We start from the raw sequence: 23,389 nt of genomic DNA on the forward strand, positions 1-23,389 counted from the left end.
AGGACTCTTACACCTAGCCGGTCGCGGTACCGCGGCCGCGCTGCGATCACGCCGCGCGGTACTGTTGCATATCAAATTGCTCACATCCGCTAGATTTCAGAGTCGAAAGAATGAAAAGGAATTGGAAAGCAAGGTCTGTCAGTCGTCGTGACCGCCGCAGCCTCGCCCGGGCTAATTGATCGCCCGCGCGCTGCTGCGGCCTGCGCGCCCATCGGAAACCCATTACTGGTGCTCTGCATAATACATCAGCCGCCTTATCTGATGAGCCGCAGATACCATCGCTCCCACGTGCTCCCCGAACCTCTACGAACGATGCATAGTGATATGCATAATGCGATCGTTTACGATACACAAAATGTAAAGCTCTCAAAAATGTAAGTACAACAATCGGTCGGAGTGTTGGATCTACTACGTGTTCGCTAGTTTGACACGACTAACATGAGGTTGTGGCTGTACTAACGTGGATGTGGCTTCCGGGTTCAGTCGCAGTTCGGTGAGGTGGTACTGGCTGTATCGGCAGTTCCCCTCGTTGTAAACACGCGGCCCACTTAGCCGTTATCTCGCCATCGGCTATTGAGGCTTTTCAACGCTTTTAAGATGCTATCAGTGGTGGAGCAGCGCTTGTTAATAAGAGTCTCGTCGGCCGCCGGTACGGTGTCGGGGGACGCACGAGGTCGGACGACGGGACGGCATGGCCGGACGACGGGACGACATGGCTCGACAACGGGACGAAATGGCCGGACGTTTCGGCCTATTGCGCGGATCAAAGTTGTCACTGTCACTGTAATAAATGTCTCACTTAGGCGTCTGAGTAAAGTAATTAATTTAGCAGCTTATTACTCAAAACTAATACAAAACAAAGAGATAATGCTTTAGTGTGCATGTGTCCTTTCACTGTTAAAGTAGTAGCGCTGAAAGAGTACATTTTTACAAGCACCCCAGGCCCCAGCGTCATGAATTTGCCTATATAAAAATAAAAAAGCGATGCAATTTTCACAATTCACAGTGAATTCTATACAGGGGACTCATACGTCATATTGTTTTAACATTTAAAATTACCTTAAAGTATTATCACTTTCTTTTGTTACAGCCGCTAGTCACTAGTCACTAGTCACTAGTCACTACATAATATAGACACTTCACTTGTCTGTCTCTCTGTTTGTTCCACTTGGTTTCTAAAACCTTTTTTTTTATTTATTTTGCTTAAATTGTGTGTTACATTAATTAGGTCTTACAATATTATTTTGTGTTTTAAATTAGGTGGGCCCTATTTTATCAGGACAGACAGCTCTGAGCTCACAACTCCGAGCTCGCTATAAAAGTTTTTGCTCTACAATTATTTACTTATTCGTAGAGTACTACAATAGTCTACTTTCCCCTCTACGACATAAAATTATATGGCATTAAACGATATCATACTCTACGTGCAGGACATATTATCTACTGCTGCCTATAGATTTTTATTTGGAAAAAATGGGACCCAATCGAAACCCATATCGCTCATGTTTTGTTGTGACCGCAATGATAAAAATCGTTCGAACGCGTCTCCCCGACTCCCCGACTCACCAAGTCACCACTATTGAATCCCGGCGAGCGACGAGCGGCGAGCAACAACAATTCCAATTCAAAATATAATTAAACTCCGCTGGAATCTAATCGCCGATGAAAAATGATATCTTTTAGTGGTTATCCAGTTTAATTTGTAAACGTTAGAGATACGATCTCTCGAACGAGAGATCCGCTCGATACGGAGCCTCGAATATGATGTATAAATCAATGAGGCGGACGTGACGGGCCGAGTCGAGAAGCCCGGCGCGGCCGTTTGGCCGTCCGGCCACGGCGTCCGGCTGTGATGGATGAGCGGTCGCCGCTCCCGCCCCGCGCCCCGAGCCCCCGCTGAATCGTTAATCTCTACATCTCCAATGGGAGATTAATGAATTCCTCGATGTGCTCGATATAAACCATTTAAATGTTTGTGCATCGGCCTCGGCCCGGCGTCGAGTGCGGCTCGCGGCGGCGATCTCGCTCGGGAGAGATAAAGAGATTTAATTTATCACTTAATATTATGGAACGTGATCGGCGGGCCATGTGACAGCCCCGTGACAGCCCCGTGACAGCCCCGTGACGGCCGCTGCACGTCGCGAGCACCGAGCGGTCTACGGGCTTGCGGAGGACGGAGCGAGGGTGTGGGAGGGTGGGCGTCAGGAGCTAGCCCAGCCATAAATCCGTCAGATGTAATTGATGTATTTCTCCTTCCGGCCGACGGCGAATTATAATATTCGTGGCTCGTTACGTCGCTAACGATCTGCAGCATCGCGCCGCGCGCCGGCTGCGACCGCGACGCTCTCCGCTCCGCCTGCTCACACACCTCACTCATATCACCTCACTCATATCACCGGCCGTCTGGCTCCTTGTCGGGCGACGGTCGCGGGTCGAGGGCCGACGGTGATGCCGGGCGCGGTGGACTGCAGCGGAGCGTGTTATCGACGCTCATTACCGTTACCGCTTCGATCTAGTGTCGCAGCATTTCTAATGCATTTAATTCTAGACCCGAGGTAAAGGCGAGGTAACGACGGCGAACACGGGCACGAGCCGCTAGTAATGAATGGCAGTCATTAGACGGCGGTCGGCGGGCGGCGGGCGTGTCGGCGTGTCGGCGGCCGGAGTCGGCTCGTCGGTGTCGGCGTGTCGGCGGCCGGGGTCGGCTCGTCGGTGTCGGCGTGTCGGCGGCCGGGGTCGACTCGTCGGTGTCGGCGTGTCGCGCTAATGAGCGTGTCGTGTCGCGGCGTGACGTCACGCGACGCAGCGCCGCGTCACGAGTGCGGTAAACACCTCGTTAATTATGCGCCGGCCGGCATAAACCCGGTGTACTCCCGCGACGAGATAGCGACCCGCGCACGCGACGACTCCCGCGCCGCCCGGCCCCGGACTGAGAACGTTAAGAAAAATAAATAAAATATAAAAAGATATATCCACAGCCGAACATCCTATTATAAGCTCCTCCTGTTTATGGAAGTCGGTTTAAAATGTGTTAAAATCGATCAATCCTAGTGACATAATATCTGCTCAAAGCTCGCTAACTAGGTGTAACGTATTAGGTACGCAACATGTTTATTATGTTAAAAATTATCTATGTTACTCGCTTGTAACTCATGTGCGACGGTGATTGCTCTATCGTTATATCGCTATCGGCTATCTGACGACATAATAACATTACAATTAATGTGGTGACGGTGAGCGGGGCCGCGTTCTCTCGCCGCAGCGGAGGTGATGTGTGTGCTGTCTCATGTTCACTGTCCGCTGTCGCAGCACTGTCGCAACACTGTCGTAACTCGTAACCGTCACGCCGCAGTTTCGGGAACCGCTAATGTCCACTAAGCCCGGTGTGACGGCCGGCTCCGGAGTCCGGACTAATTAGCCGCCCACCGTTACTAAATGATACAACGCTGATGACTTCCGAGAACATAGATAACCATCTGACATCTCGCTGCAGCCGCTAGCTTTACATACAATACTATGCTGATCATTTGATAGTATCGCTTCTCTAAAGTTTTGAATCTACTATATTCTACGAGACTTTATAAACATAAAACTATTACAAATTAGGTACATACTTTATTCTTGACGAACATGCCGGGATTAATTTTACACAGTAGACCCGGGCCACAGATTACTAAATAACTAGGGCGGTGCATCTTCGTGATCGATGGAACCTCTCGAGCGCGTTAACCGTAATTAATAATAATCATTTTGGCACTAAGTGTCTAGGGCTAGCGATACAGCCATCCCGCATCGTCGTCAAATCGGGCGTTATCGGCTGCCGACGAAGCGGGAAATCGCCCGGCGCGACGACCAATGAGCGGCCGCCCCGCTCCGCTGCACACAATGCCCGAAATCCGAGTGCCCCCCGAGCCCCCGGTGCTGCGCCCTGACCGACCGGGGTACGCCTTTCGCCGCTGAAACAATACCGAAATACGACTCCGATCCCGACCGAGCGGAACCACCGCCGCGCCCCGGGCGGCTGCAGCGCCGACCAACCGGCTCCTCTCATCCACCTCCCCGATCGACCCGATCCCGCCTGTTTCCTATTATTTGTGCTAACTTACCGTGGGCTTCGATCTCCAGTTTCCATTCCCTGCGTCGATGTCTCTACATACTATGCTCTACATCGACGCAGGGAATGGAAACCGAAGATTGCCATTCCCTGCGTCAATTTTCGCATGTCATGTCATGATGTCGATGACTTTTAATGGTTTTTAGACATTTAACATATTGTATTCGAAAAAGTGTTACTAATTTTATTATGTACCATGGAAGTAATTAATTTACTTACCTATAGGCAGTTGACACTCGACAGACCTTTGTCATTTGGTCGGATCGTGTCAATTCAATGCTATTTGTGATATTATGATCTGTCGGCTGGGTTTAACATACATAATATTATTACATAACGCGACCAAATTACTGAGGCCTACGAATCGAATTCTCTGATAGTAGGTACATATGCCACCAAAAACATACGTCTGTTAAAAAGGGGGCCAAGTTTCTATCGACTAATAATAATTGTTCGCCTTAAAAAAAGAGTTGCCGGATGCTTCTGCCGGATGCCGGAGCTAGCCTCGTAGTCGCCTCATCATCACGTGGAGATTAAGCAGCGAACGGTCAGGTTTCTTATTTTTCCTACTCCCCTTTGCTTCGAACTGTGCTAAAACCGTATAACTTGTGTTTTGAGTGTCGTGTCTGCAAGCGGCCAAAAGCCACGCACGTCTTTTATATTACACGTGAGTAACCTACCTTGCCAAGGGTCAAGATGAGTGAGGAGTCTAAGCTAAATGTGCCACCCCGTTCTCCTACTAAAAGATCGAAAGATGATTATATTGTAGAGTTGAAACGTCAAAGGGGGAATTTAAAAGGGCGGTTAACGCAGTTTAAGAAATTTGTTGACTCTTTAGAAGTTGAAAGTGAAAAGTGTCTAACAAAGTTACAAATTTCCGAACTAAAATTAAGATTAGAATCAGCCAGTGACATATTTCAAAGATTTCACGTTATTGAAAACGAATTACAGTTACATTCTTTAGAGTCAGACCTTTCTAACAACTAACGGCCGTTAGAGTACACAGAAACATTTGAATCCTTATATTTTAAAACTGTGGCTAGCGCTAAGTGTCTTATTGAGTGTGCTGAGACTGAAGACAGCTCTGTAGGTGATGCAAAGTGTGGTGCAACAATAAAACCAACCCTTTCAAACATAAAATTACCTGAAATTAAATTACCTAACTTTGATGGTTCTTATGACCACTGGCTGGAAGTGAACTAGGATGGCTAATTTCAGGGCCAATTTATTCAAATAAAATACAAATAAAAGAAACTCAATGTAATTTTACACATGATTTAAACGTACAACTCCAAAGGTTCTGGGAACTTCAGGAGGTTTCTCATGCGTGTGCTGCCCCCTCACAAGATGAGCGATTTTGTGAGGAACTATTCGTTAATACTACTAAACGTGATAAAACTGGGAGATTCTCAGTTCGAATTCCGCTAAGAGAATCGGCTGACTCGTTAGGCGATTCTTATACGTTAGCGAAAAAGCAATTTTTTACTCTAGAACGAAAACTAGAAAGTAATCCTACTTTTAAACGTATGTATTGTGACTTCATGCGCGAATACATTGAGTTAGGTCACATGACTCGTTTAGATAATTACAGTGATCAGTGCAGTGAACCTAATTATTTTCTACCACATCAAGGAGTTTATAAAATAATTTGATGCAAGTGCGAAAACAATCACTCAAAAATCTTTAAACGATATTCAGTTATCTGGTCCTGCGTTACAAAATGATATTGTTTCTATTTTATTACGTTTTAGACAATATAAGTATGTGGCATCTGCAGATATTATGAAATTCTTTAGACAGGTCCTTATTCAGCCAGATCAACGATGTTTACAATTAATCGTTTGGAGAGATAATCCTACAGATTTATTAAACGTTTTTCAACTTAACACGGTCACATATGGAACCGCTTCGGCTCCCTACTTAAGTATGAGGTGCATATGACAATTAGCTCATGAGTGCAACGATGATGTCATCAAGCGCGTCATCACTGATGACCTTGATGATTGTTGATGACTTAATTACTGGTCATGATGATCATGAGATTTTAATATCAATTTGTAAAAGGGTTTCTAATATTTTAAAGTCTGGATGTTTTCCTTTGCACAAATGGACCTTTAATTTTGATAAAATTCAGGATACTTCAGGGATGTTTAAAATGATTTAACACAAAGTAAAACTCTTGGCCCAGGTTGGTTAAATGATAGTGATGAGTTCTATTTTGATATAAAAATAAGTAGTGAATTTGATTCATTCAATTTTACTAAACGTATGATACTTTCAATAGTTTCACAGATATATGACCCGTTAGGGCTTCTAGCACCGTCCAATATTATTGTTAAAATGTTGTTACAAAAGTTATGGCTTAGCAAATTGGACTGGGATACTCCGGTGTCCCAGGAGATAGTTGATATTTGGAAAAGTTTTCTTAAATCATTAGATAGCTTAAAACAATTAAAATTGCCTCGACATGTCAGAAGTTTTTATAATTTTACAGAATTGCATATTTTCACAGACGCATCACAGAATGCTTATGGAGCGTGTGCTTATATTCGAACATATGATAATAATTCTAAATTTAGTGTTAATTTGCTATGTGCCAAAAGTAAAGTAGCACCGTTGAAAACAATCACTATTCCCCGTCTAGAGCTTTGTGGAGCATTAGTGGGTGCTAAGCTTTACAAGAAAATTATAGACTCGCTGAGGCTTACATTTAATAAAGTAATTTTCTGGACAGACTCTACTATTGTTATGGGATGGATACGCATGGCACCTCATCTCCTAAAAACATTTGTTCAAAATCAGTTAGTCAGCCCCTGCCCGCCATGGAGGTGGAGCAATAGGCCCGCGGGCGGTTGATCGGGGGATCACCGCTCGCACCAAGGGCCCCGAGAAGAAAGCTCCCTAGATGCCCGGGAAGCTCTCGGTGATGGAATGCGGCGGCAGAACATCAGCCGCCGCGACGGAGATGTGCCGGACGCGGCTAGCACAGTGAGGACGCGGAGTTTGTAGAGTTCCCGTGTCCCACTGTAATGGTGCTGGAAGGAGGGCATGGGGGGGTTTAGTGGATAAACCTCGTAGAGGGAGTCCCTTCCCCCAAGTGGGTGGAGGATACTTAACGTATTTCCCCTCCTTAAAAAAAAAAAAGGCCGAAGCCCACGTGATACATTTCAGCTGTCGTAATATATATATATATATATAATACCGACGCGCTCTGAAAACTTCTATAGCGCGATGCAGGAATGTTAGGCGAATTGTGGGTACCGCCACAAAGTATTTCAACCTTATAATATCATGAGTAATCTGTAATACTCGCGTAAACTTAAGAAATCAATACTACGGTACGGTTCCTGTAAATAGTGCACGGCATGCGTGCGGCCTGTTGCTGGAACTCGACGCCCGCGGCTCGGCGCACTAGGTACCGTGCGCTTAGATTAAATCTATTTCTTACCCCATCGTCAACTGACAAAATGATAAAAAAAAAAAAATAGTAAGCATTATATCGAATCAGGGCTCGGCCGCTACGGTCGATTGCGAGTTGAGGCCTAATTCTATGTGGCGGTGACAGGGCGGTGTTTAAAGTCATCATCCTCATTTTTATAATCGGAAGTGTCACCGCTGTCATCGTGATAAATAAATATTAATTACATTTAAGCCGAATCGTCGGAGAACAAAGGACGCCGTAATGAAAGCTATTATGGCGTGTGCGACGCCGCACGTGCAGAAAATCCACTTGACCAAAAAAACGCAGACAATCGCGCGCGGACGATCCACGGCGGAGGGTGACAATGTCTCGTAATGAGGGGCTATTCATTACACCGCGCTTTGTCTCCGCGCAGCTGGAGGCCCCCCCCCCCCCTCTCACGTCGCCGCTGACCCTCCTGTACACGCATTAGCGTCACGTTGTCTCATATCTAAATCGTCAGTGTTGTTAGTTGTTGTAATGGGATAGCTTGCACTCGTCCCTACACCCTCTTACCCCCTCCGCGGCATCTGCGAGTCAAATGAGCGCTCTCTAACGACGTCGATTTAAATAATTAATTAATTAATTTAATCTACTTCTTAATTATTGAAGATGATTAGGATGATAGTTCCCTAGTTGTGTCAGACTCAGGCCCCATTAAATATTTTTTATGTAAAGTTAACGACGCTGGGTGTTCTCGAATGTTTACATAATGTTTGTGAGCACTGAGGTCTGAGCCTCTCCAAAAACTATTTTTTGTAGAGTCTCCATTCGTCAATAGGGAAAAAATTGGAATCTTGAAAAATACGACTAATACCGAGTAATAATAGACAAAATTCAAATTACATAAGTAAATATGTAATACTAACGTGTATGGTACTCCGGTGAGCCAGTTAGCCTTCACAGTTCACACTAGCTAGTATAAAGGTATAAAGACCTTTTCATTCCTAGGATCTACACTGCGATCCTAGGAATTAATAGGGACATGAAGGTTCGATCGAACATGATCGGCACCTCTGTCCAGTCTTCGGACTGTCCGTCAGTCGGCGTGTGATCGACTCACTCTTGCGGAGCAGGCAGCAGGCAGCAGCACGCGGAAGCCGATCGCCTGTCAGCGGCCGGCCATTCTGTGTCACTCCGCCCCACTGACCGACTCGCTATCTCCACTCAACGCTGGACATCCGGAGCTGCAGCTCGGGGACATTTTCTGACATTTCTAGAGCCCGCTTGTTTTGAAATAGTACTATCGAGTTAGAAGGGGACAGTAGGCCGAGCCGAGCATAGCTTTGACAGTGCTATTTCCATTTAAGCGGTTAGTGATAACTGACACTATACCGAAATCACATTGTGTAATACCATATTGTATTGCCAACGGTTAATTTAAAACCTTCCAAAAGAATTAGAAACTGTAGTTAGAAATGTTTTCGTTTCTTTAACGCGTACTTTAACGTAAATTTTACAGATGGCATGCGGCATGCCTTCGTATCAACATTCTTTGACCTGTGTTCAAAAACGCACACCGGCCAACCGAATTCGGCGTGCAAGCGGAGTTTCAAACGGGCGCTTTAAACTCGATAAACATTTGTAATAGTATTTCTAATATTTTGTTTAAAATGTGTTGTACTCCGGCAAATACATAATTATTATCTACACTTAGCTAATAGCTCAGATCGGATGACTTGAACCTGGACGATATGTAAATGCAGATTTATGTAAGTGTACTCCGGTCCCCCCCTCCCCGCCCCCGGCCGCGTCACCGGTAACGAGCGGCGTGTAATGTAGGGCCCGAGCTGTCAATTAAAATATATTTATACAGGCCGAGGCCGCGGCGCGGGATGAGATAGCGCCGGCCGCCGGGAACTGATAAAACACGACCGATTTACATACATCGTACACGACACACTCATCGCGACACATCACGCACACGACTCTCCCGAGCCTCGTCGATTATGTACGAGGAAAGATGACCGGAATTCGCAACGGGCTAACGAATCGAAGTAGTTTCTTCTGCGCAGGCAGTCAAAGTTCCGAATACCGTTTAGCCTCGGTAAAAATACATATTTTTAGTTTTTACCATGGTTTAGCGGGTTGGATTAGAACGGACCTGATTTGCGGACAGATGAATTCAAAAGATTTTGAGTCGGAATTATCCATTTGATCGGAATTACGTATAAACCTGCCGATAGATGCTTTTCATCAGTATTCCGGTGAACAGTTGCGTGTCACGAGCACTCGCGTGGCCGCCCGGTCGTGTCGTGTCATCGTCGCTATAATTGGTGTATTGTCCCCGGCCGGGTCCGCCCGCTATCGGCCGGCCGCTATCGGCGCATCGGCGTCGGCCAACAAATTGGTGCGCCGGCGCTGTCGCCGTATCGGTAATCGCCATCGGCCGCGCTGATCGATCGCCGCCCGACTCCGGCCCGAGCCACCTCCGCCGCACCGGCTCCAATTAATTACCGCCGCCTGCCTGCCGGAACTAAATTAATCACGACGATCGTACATTAAAACACGCAACACGAGCACCGTCCTCAGAGCTGGGCTCGATCGACGGACCGTTCGTTGTGCCCGTTCGTAGGCATCATAGTTTGTCAAATCGATGATTTTACATAATCTGTATTGTTGAATCATTCCATTAAAATTATGACGTCAAATAAAAAGTTTTATTAATAACTAAATTCCTTTATTTACTTGTAGTCAGACTTGTAAATAAAATGTTACTCGAAAATCGAAATTGTGGTTCGAAAGGTCGAGCGAAACCGCTCGCTCCACACTCCACAGCTGACAGCACCGACACTCGAGTTGACTCGGGGCGACCGCTTACGTACACGCTTACCGATTACCGTCACGCTTCACATTTTATGGTGATCGGTTAAATGCTCGACATCATCGTCCCTATGAGTCTCTACCTCGTCGCGTAACGCGAAGCCGCCGGCGGAGCGGGTGCAGCGTGTGGAGCCCCGAGCCGCACGCGCTGAGTCCGGCCTGCCGCTTGCTGCCTGAGCGATAGTGTAATGGAATAATAGCAGTAATAATAGGTGAGGGCAGCGGACCGCGGGCGGTAATTACTGCCCGAGCGCCGCCGCCTAATTGATGATCCCTGATGATACTAACGATCGCCCCGATCACAATTAATAGCTTTGTGTATATCTAATTACGCGGACAATGCGCCATCGTCGAACACCGCTGACGAATGATCCCCGATGATCATCCAGACCATCCGTCAATAGCGATCGCCGATTGAACCTAAGTACGTCGAGTTAATACAACGGAAACGGTCCGACCGACCGCCGACCGGTTTCGCCGCTCAAAAAAATAAACTGAATGTATCTCGTGTGCCAAACGTTTAAATAAAATAAATGTTCTTTCCTGATGTTTTTCATCCTCGACGACTAGACATCGATCTAGATATTATGAGATACGAACCGATATTGACGTCCGTGATCACTCTCCAGTCCCCACTCAGTGACTTTGTACATGTATATTGTACTCAGTGACTTTGTACATGTATATTGTAGACTGTAGAGTATATACTTTAGCAAAGTACAAAGTTCTACTATTTTTATGTACGGTACTTCGCAAATCAATTAAAGAAGTTAACCAAAAGCGAACATTTAAGTATTTTTTTTCTGTCTTATCTTAGTCTTACTATTCAGTGGTCTGCCGTTGAGGAGGTCGCTTTTATGAGATTTATATTTTCTTGTGTTCATGTTATGATATACAAGTGCACTTATTATTCTTAATAATGTTATCAATCATAACTCTCTCGTCTCCCCGAAGTGTCATCATACTATTAGCTAGTTATTGTGACACACGGTGAGTGGTGATGGTGACACACAAACTGAGCTACTCCGTACTCGCTCAGGATGACAGCGCATCGCACACGCTCGGCGGCACGGCTCGAATTCCGACGATTCTGATGTTTAGTTGTATACTTGTATCGAGTATGAGGCCACTGTTATTATTCTTTGCTGACTGCTCGAACTTCTCAGCCCCATTCTCTAATTGTCTGAATCGAAATAATTAGGGACCATTACGGACTCATCATTATTACAAGGGAGTAATTCTTCGAGTATCAATGTATTAATATTTCTTTGGGTGGAAATCTTCTGATAAACGAATTTCCTTGTCCAATGATAAGGAAGTTCGCTCCCGTGAAGCAGTCGTATTGCTATAAACATCAATATCCGACTATCAGCGACAAGCGGCGGCGCCACGAGGTGCAGAGGGCAGCACGAAGCGCGCTGCTGCGGTGGCGATGTGTGGGAGCGCCTCCAGGCTCCACCGCTAGCCCGCGCCGCGTCGCCACGACGTATGTATGGTTGTGAGGCGATCGATTTCCGGGGCGCGCGATCTAAATCACGCGCTATCGGCGATCGGCGTGCGGCGCGCATGTTCGTCGTGCGCCCTCTACATACATTAGCGTATCGGCGGGCACGGAGCGCGTCACCGCCGATGCGCCCGATATCGCCGATACCGCGATTTGCCATTCTCCCGCTGATTATTGCAGAGGTTACGGGATATCGCCTATCGGCGGGCGAGCATCTGCGATAGCGCTGAAATATCTCCACTATCTGTGAAAGTCGAGTGTCGGCCGGTAAATGTACGGCGCAGCGGCGCGGCGGCGCGGCGGCACTGCGGCACTGCGGCGCGGCGGCGCTGCGGCGTGTCGGCGCGAGAGTCGCGAGATATCAAACAACGCTGACGAGCGCCCGTCTTCTACTATAATTGAATTCATTGTAAATAATATTATGTTGTTGGTGTTTGTCATCTCGTGTAAAAGCTGGAACACGGGTGTAGGTGTATGTAGGCACTCTCGTTCTCAATTTTAAATAATTACCTTCCACAACGTTGTCCGAGTTCGGACTCTACATTATGATTTATGCGTCGTATATTAGGATTCCTAAAATTAAAAGTGTAATTTAAATTTTAATGAAGAAACATTAGTATTTACTAATTAGCACTAAATATTTGTATATGTAATAGATACTCAATGGATATCCGGAGAAAAGTTGAAATAGTCACGATTCGCTCGTGTGAGGAGCGTGTACTCTCTAGTCTCTACACCGTAGTCCGTACAGATTCGCGCGTAAAGGTCGGAGTAAATCGTATCGATTTATAACGAGCCGCGATCTGCTCATTACCGCGGGCCGCGCAGAGGCCACGCCGGCTAAATTCAAATACAAATACAAAAGTCTTTATTCACCATGATAATTTTACAAACATTTTAACAAATAACGGTCCCCCAAACTAGGCGAGGCCTCTCCTATGGAGGAGTTTAATTGAGTACAGTAAGTATTGCGGCTAGAACAACAGAAACATAAAGAAAACAAACAAAAAAACATCCATAACAACAAATCATCCTTATTCTTAAAAAATATATATATTTATAAATATTATAATATATATTATAAATGTGTAAAATGTGTGTGTATGTGTGTGTGTGTATGTGTGTGTGTGTGTGTGTGTGTTTGTGTGTGTGTGTGTGTGCGTGCGAGTGGTTATTAATTGTACACTTTTATTAGGTTTTCGGCTTCGGCGTATGACCAGGACAGCAGTGATTGGGTAAGAACATTTTTACCTTCATGTACAGAGTATAGTTTCAAATCAAACAGGTTTACAAGTCTATTATAGATGTATGGAGACAGAAAAATTCCAAAGTGGTAGGCGAAAGAAATGGATACAGGGACATTAGGTACTTTAAAAATTCTTTTTTTAAGCATTTCGTCGTAAGTATGTTGACATTTAACTATAGATTTATGTACTGCTTCAAACACTCTTACTAGATAAAGTTTTCTGACACTTAGGACCTTGGTATCATCGTATAGGCTTTTAGTAGGATATCTTAAGGGCTTCTCCAGTGCTACTTTTAGTACTCCTCTCTGCGCTCTTTCCAGTGGAAGAAGAGTAGAAGATGGACAGCCTCCCCAAGCCAGAATGCAATAAATAATAACCGATTGGCATAGAGCGAAGTAGATAGTTTTGAGGGTCTGACCATCGACCACACCTCGTAAGTTCCTCATGGCGGCCATTAATTTTCTAACACGCTTGGACGTTTCCGTTGTGTGCTGTTTAAAGGTCATTTGGTGGTCCAGGATAACACCAAGGTAGCGGATGGATTCACTGCGCTGGATAGCAGAACAATTATTGCAGTTGATGTTCTGAATGGGATAAGTACACATTGAGGAATGGATTTTTAACTCATTAAGCGAGGAAGGGGCGGAGGCAGCATTTTTGTGAAAACAAAGAAACTTGGTTTTGGAAGTATTAAGGGAGAGGAGATTAAAGTTTAACCAGTTAGATAGAGCAGCCATGCCATCTTCAGCTCTCTTGCGGACTTGCTCCCATGTTTCATCATAAAAAATAATGGCTGTGTCATCTGCGTAACATTGAAGTTTTGCGTTTTTAAGAGATAGGCTTGATATATCATTAATATAAAGAAGAAAAAGCGAGGGACCCAGGATGCTTCCTTGTGGTATGCCATATTGAACAGAACACATGTTACTTTTAACTCCGCTAATTTGAATGAGTTGACTTCTATTAGACAGATAACTTTCGAACCAATGTAATTGATTGCCTCTTATGCCGTGGCATTCTAGCTTTTTTAATAAAATAGGGATCGAAAGAGAGTCGAATGCCTTGGCAAGATCGAGGAAGACTCCAATGCATTTATGCCCATTATCGAGATTATTAACAACTGAGTAAGTAAAGTCACAGCATCTTCTGTGGATTTTCCCTGTCTGAAACCGAATGGATTATCCGAGATTATGTTATTCCTTTCTAGAAACGACACCAATATTTTGTTTATTATAGGTTCTAGGAGTTTGGATATATTGGACAAAAGAGAGATAGGGCGGTAATTGGAGGGGTTAGATTTTGTGCCGCTTTTATGTATAGGAAATACAGCCGCCACCTTCCATATTTTTTGGAAAAGTTCCTGTTTCTATACTTAAGTTAAATAAAATTGATAAGGGTTCGGCGATGTATTTGCATAAAACTTTTAGTATTTTGTTATCTATTTCATCGAAACCTGGAGAACTATTTGGTTTAAGGCTTTTTATAATGTCAATAATTTCATTTGGATCAGTTGGAGCTAAGAAAAATGAATTAGGGAATGATTTGTTTGAAAACCAACTGGATGCAATAGATTCCTGTGTTTTATTGAGGCTATTAAGTATATTTTCTGCTAAAGACTTTCCTACAGATGTAAAATGTGAGTTGAGTAACTCTAGCGATTCTTCACTAGTACCACTTATGTCTGTAATATCTAGCAGCGGGTTGCTAGTTTTTTTTTTATTTCGGTGGGAAACCTGATTTATAGCTTTCCACAAATTTTTAGGGTTACGTTGATTTTCAGCTATGTAATTTTTGTCATGTGAACTTTTCACATTACGTAATATTTTTGTGTAAAAATTCCTGTATCTTTTATATATAAGTTTTTTCATTTCATCATTAGGATGCCTTTTACTATCAAGATGTAATAATTACATCTTGATAGTAAAAGGCAAAGATAAATTATTTATCTTTATGTTTAGCACATCTAATTAGTCCGGGGGTCATCCAGGGCTTAATGGTATACATTTTATGGCTAAGTCGCTGTAAAGTTGAGCATTTAGATATAGCAGATTTCAAGGTGTTTGTAAATGTTTCAGCCATTTCATTAATAGAGTTACTGTTCAGTGTGTCAGTCCACGAGACTTCTTTAATTAAGTCTACAAATTTTTCGTAATCAATTCGAAGCTTAGTTATATTTTTAAATATCTTATTAGGCTTTGTTGTGTTTGCTCCGACCATAATAAGGTCGTGGTCTGTAAGGTCATTTGGGCATATTACAGATTCTACTTCTATAGTTGAAGATATAAATATATGGTCGATACATGAATGAGCATGGGTAGGAAGATTAATACAAGAAACAAGGCCATGCTCTGAGAGTAGAGTTAGGTAAGATGAAGAGTTATCACTGTTAATGTCTGTCTGTTAATGTCTGCTCTGAGAGTAGAGTTAGGTAAGATGAAGAGTTATCACTGTTAATGTCTGAACCTATAATATTAATATTTAAATCACCAACGATAAATAAAGAAGAAGGTCTATGAATAGTATCTAACATGTTATGAATTTCTGTGCGTTGGAAAAGGAGGGAGATCTGTATCTCTAAGAGAGTAATTTCGTTTTGGATGGTAATTTTTATGCCATTGGCTTCTTCAATATTTGGCTCCTCGGCATAAGCCGACCACTTAGAGCTAACATATGCGGCGGCGGCTCGGGCGTGCGGCGGTGCTCACCGCGGCGCACCCAATTTACCATACAGTTAATTAGCGCAACGGTTGTAGTCATTAATTGGGAGCTGCCGGACAGCGATCCGTCTCGAGTCCCGGGTGACGTAACCGTCGACGGACGCGAGAGATATTCATGGGAGTAATTGAATTAATTGTGGCGCGCAATTGGCGTGATGGACGGGCAGTGCGCGTGTGCGTGTGCGTGTGCCGTGCGGACTGCGGACCGTCCCACGGCAATTTGCGCGCGCGCCTCTTTACGACGATGCGGAGCGCGCTCTACCGTCTACGGCGGAGGGCGGGCGCGACGCGGGGACAGTCAATTATTAACATCTCGATATCTCGGGAGCTCCTCTCTGGCCGGTCGCGTTTTACTGCGGCCGACGACGACCGGTATCGCGGCCCGCCTCGGCCGCACCTCCGGTGTTTTACTGTGTCATTTATAGTCCGGGGACTCATTCCGAGCTAGTGATTAATTGATATTAGATCCGCGCAGGCGCCGGGCGGGGGATGCGGGGGGAGGAACGAGGATATTCAAATTAATTGGAGCCGTGAATCATGTGTATGATTGTGTTTCATTTGGGAGCGTTCTGTTAATTAATTCGAGTATTGCGAGCGCTGTAGTGCGGGCGCGGGGGGAGAGGGGGGGGGGTTGATTCACTGCGACAGGCAGCGACGCCAACGTTTATTGCTTTGCACGATCGTGAGCCACACTTAATACAATATCATCATCATCATACTTTGGATATCACAGTTTCTTCTTCATTCTGCCTTCTGGCTCTGCGCGGTGTGGATCCTATGTTCTGAAGTGTATCGAGAGAGAAGACCTGGAACTCCTGGAAGCATCTCATCGTATCTCGTTTCCTACGGCCGTTCAGATTTTAAGGTACTTTCGAAATTTCTAAATCCACGTCGGCGTCAGCTGATATTGTCTGCTCACTAAATGTTACAACTTACATCTACTAAAAGTGTCTGCCCAAAAAAAGATCAGCTGACGACGTCAGTACTCGCTGCTTTTAATTGTTCACTATAAATCTCGGTGTGGTGGTCTCGGGGGAGGGGTCTCGGGGGAGGGGTACCGGGTTGAGTCAGGGTCCGGGGTATTTTAACGAGTGTGTCGCGGCCGGCGCGGCGTGGGAACGGCGACCCTCGCCAAATATTTGCCAACGTGTTTTTTGTGACCGCGCGGCCGGTCGCGCCGGCGAGCGAGCTGCCCGGAGCTTCGGAGTTCGAACGGCGACAACCGCACTCACTCTCTCTCTCAGAGGGGTTAGTGCGAGTTTTTTTCGATCATACGCATCGAGCACGTTAACGCGAATTTATATGGAATCAATTTTGTCATTTATTTCACTATCTCGGTACGAAATATAATAAATAATAATATAAGATGTACGGTGTACGGGATTTGATAATTGATATAAGGTCACGCAAGTTGGCGTATTATTATAGTTGGGAAGGGTTTTTTTAAATATTGAAATGTCGTCGGATCTGTCAGATTAAGATAGGGGATGTTTAGTATACCCCAAAGAAGCTTCCATATATAGCACTGACGATTCAAAGGTTATTTTAAAAGCCTGTAGGGACATTTTAAAATATAAAAAAATAAAGCTTCATATTTTCTTAACTAAGCTTCGCAGATATTTTATTTTGCTCTAAACTAAATGATTTAGTCCTTGTTGTCTAAAATATATTTATAATTTATCTAAATAAGCAATTATCTGAATATATTTTCTGTTTCAAAACTTTAAAATGGCTGCAGTTTCTAAACCCACCGCTAAAATAAAAAAAACGCTCTTATTTTTTTTTATTAACTTTACCTAATGTGCCTCGAGTGACTACAAAAATAGCACCCTCCCCCCCTCTACTATTATGTTTTAGCCATGTCTTGTGTCAAATGTCAATTACACGAACGATTGTGATTTTTTTTTATGAAAGAAGGGGGCAAACGAGCAAACGGGTCACCTGATGGAAAGCAATTTCCGTCGCCCATGGACACTCGCAGCATCAGAAGAGCTGCAGGTGCGTTGCCGGCCTTTTAAGAGGGAATAGGGTAATAGGGGAGGTAGGGATGGGAAGGGAAGGGAATAGGGGAGGATAGGGAAAGGAATTGGGCCTCCGGTAAACTGACTCACTCGGCGAAACACAACGCAAGCGCTGTTTCACGCTGGTTTTCTGTGAGAACGTGGTATTTCTCCGGTCGAGCCGGCCCATTCGTGCCGAAGCATGGCTCTCCCACGTATAAAAATTACACGAAGTACATCTTGTCATAGTTTCTCAGGTTTGAGAAATAAGAATAGTTACAATACACAACAGAAGAGCATGATTACAATATTACCCACTTCAAAATAATGTATGTAGTAACACTAGTAACTAGTAAAATTATTGTTGTATTAATAATAATGATGTCTTCGTTTTGTAAACAGCTCTTAACAGCTAATCTCCCATACAAATGAAAATATAACATGTCAGAATTGTCAGGCAGGTACGGCCGTCGGCCGGAGCTCGACAGAGCACGGTGGAACTTTACCGGCCGGTTATTATCGGCGCGTTTTAATCTGGAGCTTTTAATTCCATTAGGAGGAATGCGTCCCCCTCTCTCCTCCCCTACCCCTCCGTCTCCCCCGCCCCGCACCGCTCCACGTACGTTAATTAGCTGACCGGGTCGCCGCTCGCCGGCCGCCGCGCTGGCCACGAGAACTCCTAGAAGTCCTAAGAGAATTTCGAAAGTCAGTTTCGAGATATTTAATTGTCCTGCGCTAGGCCAGTAGCTGCTAGCACGATCGGTGATAATGTGTCATAATATTATGATATTATTTGAACACATGAATGGATGGAGTGGGTAACAATTCAAAAACAGACGTTTTTTTGCGTGAATAAAACGAAAAAGGCTTTTAGACCGGGAAAATGCTTTGAAATAAAAAATGTGGATTCTATGCTGCTGCTGTATAGCTGCTGAATGCTGATGATGAACAATTAACAAGGCATTATAATTATAAGGGAAAAAAATTGTTATCGCTCTTATGCCAACTTCATCCACTTCTGCCTTCAGTTATATTTTTTACCTTGGGTTTGTATTTAGTACCAAGACATCGCCTTGGAACTAGAAGTTCTGTTAGTAAGTTCTATTTAAGGATCTAAAAATCCTGCAAATGTTTCGTTCGACAAGGAGATTTGTCATTTTGCGACAGCATTGCTACCTGCTGTCGCATGTTCGTATGTTGCTATCATAATCATTTATTTGCCTTGAATGTAGGTTACAAAAAGTTTTCAAATTATGTACAGCATACAAATACATGCGACAGCATTGCTACCTGCTGTCGCATGTTCGTATGTTGCTATCATAATCATTTATTTGCCTTGAATGTAGGTTACAAAAAGTTTTCAAATTATGTACAGCATACAAATACATGCGACAGCATTGCTACCTGCTGTCGCATGTTCGTATGTTGCTATCATAATCATTTATTTGCCTTGAATGTAGGTTACAAAAAGTTTTCAAATTATGTACAGCATACAAATACATGCGACAGCATTGCTACCTGCTGTCGCATGTTCGTATGTTGCTATCATAATCATTTATTTGCCTTGAATGTAGGTTACAAAAAGTTTTCAAATTATGTACAGCATACAAATACATGCGACAGCATTGCTACCTGCTGTCGCATGTTCGTATGTTGCTATCATAATCATTTATTTGCCTTGAATGTAGGTTACAAAAAGTTTTCAAATTATGTACAGCATACAAATACATGCGACAGCATTGCTACCTGCTGTCGCATGTTCGTATGTTGCTATCATAATCATTTATTTGCCTTGAATGTAGGTTACAAAAAGTTTTCAAATTATGTACAGCATACAAATACATGCGACAGCATTGCTACCTGCTGTCGCATGTTCGTATGTTGCTATCATAATCATTTATTTGCCTTGAATGTAGGTTACAAAAAGTTTTCAAATTATGTACAGCATACAAATACATGCGACAGCATTGCTACCTGCTGTCGCATGTTCGTATGTTGCTATCATAATCATTTATTTGCCTTGAATGTAGGTTACAAAAAGTTTTCAAATTATGTACAGCATACAAATACATGCGACAGCATTGCTACCTGCTGTCGCATGTTCGTATGTTGCTATCATAATCATTTATTTGCCTTGAATGTAGGTTACAAAAAGTTTTCAAATTATGTACAGCATACAAATACATGCGACAGCATTGCTACCTGCTGTCGCATGTTCGTATGTTGCTATCATAATCATTTATTTGCCTTGAATGTAGGTTACAAAAAGTTTTCAAATTATGTACAGCATACAAATACATGCGACAGCATTGCTACCTGCTGTCGCATGTTCGTATGTTGCTATCATAATCATTTATTTGCCTTGAATGTAGGTTACAAAAAGTTTTCAAATTATGTACAGCATACAAATACATGCGACAGCATTGCTACCTGCTGTCGCATGTTCGTATGTTGCTATCATAATCATTTATTTGCCTTGAATGTAGGTTACAAAAAGTTTTCAAATTATGTACAGCATACAAATACATGCGACAGCATTGCTACCTGCTGTCGCATGTTCGTATGTTGCTATCATAATCATTTATTTGCCTTGAATGTAGGTTACAAAAAGTTTTCAAATTATGTACAGCATACAAATACATACGACAGCATTGCTACCTGCTGTCGCATGTTCGTATGTTGCTATCATAATCATTTATTTGCCTTGAATGTAGGTTACAAAAAGTTTTCAAATTATGTACAGCATACAAATACATGCGACAGCATTGCTACCTGCTGTCGCATGTTCGTATGTTGCTATCATAATCATTTATTTGCCTTGAATGTAGGTTACAAAAAGTTTTCAAATTATGTACAGCATACAAATACATGCGACAGCATTGCTACCTGCTGTCGCATGTTCGTATGTTGCTATCATAATCATTTATTTGCCTTGAATGTAGGTTACAAAAAGTTTTCAAATTATGTACAGCATACAAATACATGCGACAGCATTGCTACCTGCTGTCGCATGTTCGTATGTTGCTATCATAATCATTTATTTGCCTTGAATGTAGGTTACAAAAAGTTTTCAAATTATGTACAGCATACAAATACATACGACAGCATTGCTACCTGCTGTCGCATGTTCGTATGTTGCTATCATAATCATTTATTTGCCTTGAATGTAGGTTACAAAAAGTTTTCAAATTATGTACAGCATACAAATACATGCGACAGCATTGCTACCTGCTGTCGCATGTTCGTATGTTGCTATCATAATCATTTATTTGCCTTGAATGTAGGTTACAAAAAGTTTTCAAATTATGTACAGCATACAAATACATGCGACAGCATTGCTACCTGCTGTCGCATGTTCGTATGTTGCTATCATAATCATTTATTTGCCTTGAATGTAGGTTACAAAAAGTTTTCAAATTATGTACAGCATACAAATACATACGACAGCATTGCTACCTGCTGTCGCATGTTCGTATGTTGCTATCATAATCATTTATTTGCCTTGAATGTAAGTTAGAAAAAGTTTTTAAATTACAAATGCTTGTACATATATTATGTATACAGCATACAAACCCACCAGACACACATGCTTACTGCTTAGTGCACTCTCTAGCCTCAATCGGAACTAGTAAATAGAGTCTAATACCATTCGTGTAAGTTGTCTACTGTCTCCGTGTCAGTCTGTAATCCTCTGGTGCAGATTCGTGTACCCGGGACTAACTGTACCGCGTCCGTAACTCTGCGACGTACATACTATACTTATAATTGGATGCTGTTAAGCATTGGTGTGTCATCCCACATCGGACTAGTTTTGAGTAATCGGCGTTTTAAGTTTTTTTTGGATAATCTTTATTATCTGCTTATTTTTAACAAAAAAATGTTATTTTGCGGTATCATTTTTTTTGTTGAAATGCGTAGATTATGATTATGAAAAAAGAAATTTATTTTACATTCGGTTTTAAGAGAAAAAGTATAAAAATGGTTAATGCTATATTGCTATAGGGCTTTTTACATATGTATAACATTAATGCCCTATTGTATAAAATTACCTCGTCACGCCCACACCGCTGAACCGATTTTTCCGAAATTCGCTATGGATATACTTTGAGTCTCTGAAAAGGACATAGGATCCTTTTTATTCCGAAGAAATGTACGGTTCCCAGGCATTCAATAAAAATGATTTCTGCTTATACCGCTACATGGATTTCAATTATATTTGGTACTTATGTAGTTACGTTATGTGTCGGGAAAGGACATTGGATACTTTACATACGGGAAAAAGGTACGGTACCCGTATGATAACCAAAAATGATTTGCGCCTAAACCGGTGAACCGATTTTGATGAAAATTGTTGTGCACATACTTTGACTCTCGTGAAAGGACATAAAATAATTATTGTCTTCAAAAATGTACGGTTACCGCGTTATAAAGTTTCCTATTATGCGCCTAAACTGCTGAACAGATTTTGATGAAACTTGGTATGGAGATACTTTGAGTCCCGGAAAAGTCCATAGGATCCTTTTTATCTCGGAAAAATGTACGGTTCCCAGGCGTTAAATAAAATGATTTCTGCTTATACCGCTACAATGGATTTTGATGATATTTGGTATGCAGATACGTTATGTCTCGGGAAAGGACAGAGAGTTCCCGCTTCTTCCTCCCTTCCCGCACTCCCCGCAGAGTACTCTTGTGTATTGCGCACACACTTGGGCACTATAAAATTACTCCTACATAACTGGCCTGTTTTCATTGAAACCAGAGTGCTCTTGTGTATTGCACACACACTTGGGCACTATAAAATTACTCCTGCGTAGCTGGCCTGGTTTCATTGAACCCAGAGTGCTCTTGTGTATTGCGCACACACTTGGGCACAATGATATTACTCCTGCGTAACTGGCCTGGTTTTATTGAAACTGGCCAGCGCCACCGGAACCGGTGTGGGAGTTTTTTTTATTTATTTTAATTACCAGCATTGGACATTGGGCATAATTATTGAAATACTCGTTAGCCTAATTAAATTATTAATCTAATTGCAAACTAAAATTAGAATACATTTTATCAACGATGTCAATACTGGATATGGCATACGCCATCAAAACTGTAGCAATGTTTTTGCATGCAAAATGTGTATCGAGAAAATATTGTCGTCCTTTTTATCTTACAGTAATAGCATATACTACTTTCTCTTTCACTCATTTTACGCTTTCAATGCATATCAATGCATTAAACACGTCCGACTGTCACCGCGTCCTATGGCATACTGCTCTCAGATGAGTGAGCTCCATTTTATACATATTATTAATTAATCAACTTACGGGTAATTTCAGATGCACAATAATTACTTCATCAATCTAATTAATTTGTAATATGATTAAAATTACTAATTACTTTTTACCCAACTCTGCACGTGATAAACTAATTATTTCTACATTAACTAAATTTAATTAAAATCGGTTCAGCAGCTTAAACGCAAATTAATAAAGTTTATTGCGTAAAAACCGAACATTTTCCATGATAAAAAATA

The 23,389-nt window shown here is 42.9% G+C and overlaps 1 long non-coding RNA gene across 1 annotated transcript; it reads left to right on the top strand.

The window, feature by feature from the left end:
* The first annotated feature begins 1,957 nt into the window (after positions 1 to 1,957).
* Positions 1,958 to 23,116, top strand: LOC121726187. The gene is made up of 3 exons (XR_006035500.1): positions 1,958 to 1,971; positions 12,859 to 12,866; positions 22,913 to 23,116. It is a non-coding gene; the product is annotated as an uncharacterized LOC121726187 (long non-coding RNA).
* Positions 23,117 to 23,389: the final 273 nt, after the last annotated feature.

The sequence above is a fragment of the Aricia agestis genome, chromosome 4 (assembly GCF_905147365.1).
Source record: "Aricia agestis chromosome 4, ilAriAges1.1, whole genome shotgun sequence".
Lineage (NCBI taxonomy): Eukaryota > Metazoa > Arthropoda > Insecta > Lepidoptera > Lycaenidae > Aricia > Aricia agestis.